General features: G+C 37.3%; 1 pseudogene; it reads right to left on the bottom strand.

Annotated features, from left to right (window-relative positions):
* Positions 1 to 1,247: 1,247 nt before the first annotated feature.
* On the bottom strand, positions 1,248 to 3,173 carry LOC100962861 (annotated as a pseudogene).
* Between the last annotated feature and the right edge of the window lie 922 nt (positions 3,174 to 4,095).

The raw sequence follows: 4,095 nt of genomic DNA, 5'->3' as shown, positions 1-4,095 counted from the left end.
GGAAAGAACTTATTTCAACTGGCTTATCAGCTATCTCTGTTACTTTACATGAACTTTGGCTAATTTTAATATTATTTATACTGTGGTTTTAAAATTTCTCCACCCTTGAAATCACCACGATAGTTCTGAAACAACCATATAAAGTATCAAACCAGGAAGGAACCGATTCTCAGTAAAAGCTACCCCCTTAGCTTTGACTAACCCCCCTCTACCATGAGTAAGACTTCCAAAGACCAAAAACCACTTTCTCCCAGTACAGCTGCTGTTTTCTGAGCCAGCCTGCTCTTCCCTCTGAGAGTGTACTTTTGCTGTCAATAAAAAAAAGCTGTTGCTTGCTTAGAACTTACAAGTTCCAAGAACTAGGAAGAACCTCCACCGAGAATCTAGTAACACTATGGGATATGGAAATATATTATAAAGCTAAAATAATTTAAAGTACAACATGTATGAGAGGCCAAGGTGGGTGCATTGCTTGAGCTCAGGAGTTTGAGACCAGCCTGAGCAAGAGAAAGACTCTGTCTCTAAAAATAGCCAGGTGTTGGGGTGCTCATCTATAATCCCAGCTACTTGGGAGACTGAGGCAAGAGGAACATTTGAGCCCAAGAGTTTGAGGTTGTTGTGGGCTATGATGCCACAGCACTCTACCAAAGACTCACTCTGTCTCAAAAAATAAATAAATAAACTAAGTACAATACATGGATAGATAGAATAATGGAACAAAATTTTTAAAAATCCAGAAATAGATGCAGAAACTGAGATATAAATTAAAAAATATGTATGGATAGATCCAGAAGTGGAAATACAGTTAAGGATAAAAGTGACATTTTTAAATCAATGGGGAAAATATCTCTAGGCAGTTATCTGGGAAAAAAACATTAAGATCTATTATATATTTCATGCTTTCTACCAAGATAAATAACAAATGAATCAAGAATTTAAATGTAAAAACAAAAACCGTGAAAGTACTGTAAGTAAATAGAGAAGAATCTGGTTTTTTTTAATTTTCTTTTTATTTTTTTAACACTTGCTTATAAATAGATGTAATAGTATCTTCCCAAAGTTGACACCTTTTTCCTTCAGTAATATAAAACTGGGTACAAGCCCTTAATTCAACCTAGGACTTTGCTTCTACCTGAATCAGTACAAAATTAAGACATTATCTTGTAAGAACTAAAAGTGTATTTGACATTTCTATTTTAGGCTTCAAAAACAAAATCAAACAAACAGCAACAAAAAACGTGAAATAGGCTTGTCAAAAGATGTAAATTCATCCTTTCCAGGGAAGCAGAAGGCAGATCCTACCATAAAAAAAAAGATACTTAGTTAATGGAAATAAAATTTACAAGTACAGTTAAATATTACCAGGCTAAGTTTTGAAAAGCCTAGGTTTTATTCTTCTCCCTGTGGTTTCAATAACTGCATTTAGTTTCTTTATAATTCTGTCAACTAAAATACAAACTCCAGTAAGAATCTAACAGTTATCAGGTATGGTCATACTGGAAATTCTTAACCATAGGGTGGATTCACCAAATTTTTTTTTTTTAAATAATGAATTGTCTTAGTTTATGTCACTGTATTTCTGTAACAAAATCATGAAAGGCACAGCTAATGCAAGTGGACTTAACCCCATTCAATTAACAGCTGAAAAATACTTTGGTTCTTTAAGGAAAAAAATTAGGGGGAAACTATGCTTCAGTTAACAGTTAATTCCATAGCTGTATTCCACAGTAGCTACAAGATGAAAATAATCCAAAAGAATCAAACTATGTTGCAATGAAGGAACCTGTGAGAAAGAACTTGCTCATTCAACATATATGGCAAAAAAAAGCCCATAGTTAAAATGGTAGGTAGAACAAACTGGTCTTTAAAATATTAATTCCTGTTCTTTAACAAAAATTACCTAGGTCTACCAAGAAAATAAAGTAAACAATAGTTGTGTTTAGGCTATTACAGTGCAGATTATTCTCAAGGCCATGTACATCCTGCTCCACTGCTGCTTGCACTCTGCTGGATTTTGATCCTTCTTCGGGTCATAGTCTGGATCATTTTCCTCAGCTCCTTTTTCTTCCCCTTCCTCATCTGCTTCTTCACCTTCTTCATCATAATCATCATCATCTTCTTCAATTGCTTCTCCAGTAAATAGAACACTGATCTTGGGATTATACGCTCACGTAAAAAGTGACCAATTTCAAGGTCTGCAGCAAGAATAGCTTCAGCATCATTGTCCAGATCTCCACTTTCAGGAACTTCAGGAGGTGCAAAAAAATTAAAGGAGTCATTGGAAACTGTTTTAGTCACAGTACCAACTGTCCCACGTCCCTTATGTTTCTGCTTCTTCTTAATGGTTTTCAAAGTGACATTCTTTCCTTTTTTCCAATCTATCTGGTACCCTGTACAACCCATAATTTCTGGTCCATCAAAAGAAAAGGGATCAGAATCATCTGGTTCTGACCTCATCCTATATGTCTTTTTCAATACTTCATTTGTGAAATATTCATTGGGTTCAAAGTGAAAATCTAAGACGAAACTTGTAGGCTGGCCAGCATCTGAGAATTTGACTTTCATGTCTTTCAAGTGCTTCAGAATATGTTCATCATGTTCCTGAACCATATCACTGAGCAAGTCAACATTCTTAAAAGCGGTCAATCAAACATCAGGAATTCCCTTGGGATCGTCTTTTTCTTCATCCTTTTTCTCATCTTCAATCTTGGCCTTTTCTTGCAGCTCCTCTGAAATTTTGTCTTCTTCATCTGCTTTCCATTCACATTCTTCTTCCGTAGGTTCATAAATCACATTAATAATCTCAAATCGCTTGTCAAGTAGAGGTGGATAGAGAACAGCATACTTCCTTTCAAGATCATGAACTTCCTCATAGAATTGGGCTTCTATCTGTGCACATTTAACTTGAAGATTTGGGGAAGCATTCACTCCTCTTTTAACGACCCTAGGCAAGCTTTCGATGTGTCCTGGTGGTGTTTCTACCAGACCATCCAGTCTTTCTTGAAGGGCTGCAAGAATCTGAGGATTTGCATCATCTGAACAGTCAGCTGGTGCACTTTGATTTTTGTTTCTTCACCAGTTTCTTCTTCTACTTCTTCAACATCATCCAGATCTTGATGAAGTTCACACTGTTCTTTGTTGTCGACGTGTGCCATGTTGTTAAGGTCTCCAAATACCAGAGGCTCATTGGGGAGCCAGGCGGCCGAAGCTGCTCAGGCAGTGACTCAGGCCGGCAGCAGCCCTGAGAGGAGTGGGAGACGGCACTGTGAACAGATGGCGCTAAAAAAAGAAGAATCTGTTTCTAATATCACAAAACCCAGAAGCCATATGTATCTGTCTGTCAGAGTTTAAGTAATACAAACCACAGCAGCAATATTATTAACAGAAGAAAGTTAATATAAATAATTGTCAATAATGTAAAGCCTCTGAAAGGGCAAAAGGAAATAGTATAAATGTCTAATAACATCAATGGGGAGAAAATGCAAACATCATTTTCCAGACAAATGAGGAGACAGACTCCAAAAACATATAAAGGCTACCCACAGTTGCTAAATTCACTTTATAATATTTATGAAGATAGTAAGTTGTGGAAGCCCCTTGGAGTGGGGTAGGGGAGTAAAAACCAAGACAGCCCAAGGGCCACAAATCTCAGAAACGATAGCATGAAGATGTCCTATCCTTGAGAGGTTCAACCTGAACTGAAAATCAATATGCCTTTTGTGCAGTCCCAGAGGTGATGGTTGAGGACAGGACTGAGCTCTCACTGGGGAAGTGAAACAACCTGGAAACAATGAGTACGTGAACTAGGAGAGCAATAAGGCATCCTCTGGAGTAACCTACCAAAAATAAGTAAGCCAAGAAAATTCAAAGGCAGCCAGCCTTTATACAAAGGAGAAAAAAAGGCAAGAAATGGCTGCAAAATGTAGCAAAAGTATAATCACCAAAAAAAGTTGCCTTGAAGTACAGCACAATTCTAGTGGTGGTGCACACCTGTAGTCCCAGCTACTTGGGAGGCTGAAGCAGGAGGATCACTTGAGCCCAAGAGGTTTTTGTTTGTTTGTTTAAGATAGAGTTTCACTACATCACTCTTGGTAG

This window comes from Otolemur garnettii, unplaced genomic scaffold (assembly GCF_000181295.1).
Source record: "Otolemur garnettii isolate 467f Iridium unplaced genomic scaffold, OtoGar3 scaffold00022, whole genome shotgun sequence".
In the NCBI taxonomy this organism is placed as follows: Eukaryota; Metazoa; Chordata; class Mammalia; order Primates; family Galagidae; genus Otolemur; species Otolemur garnettii.
The sequence above is the reverse complement of the archived record's forward strand: the minus strand, read 5'-3'. Positions and strand labels throughout refer to the sequence as shown.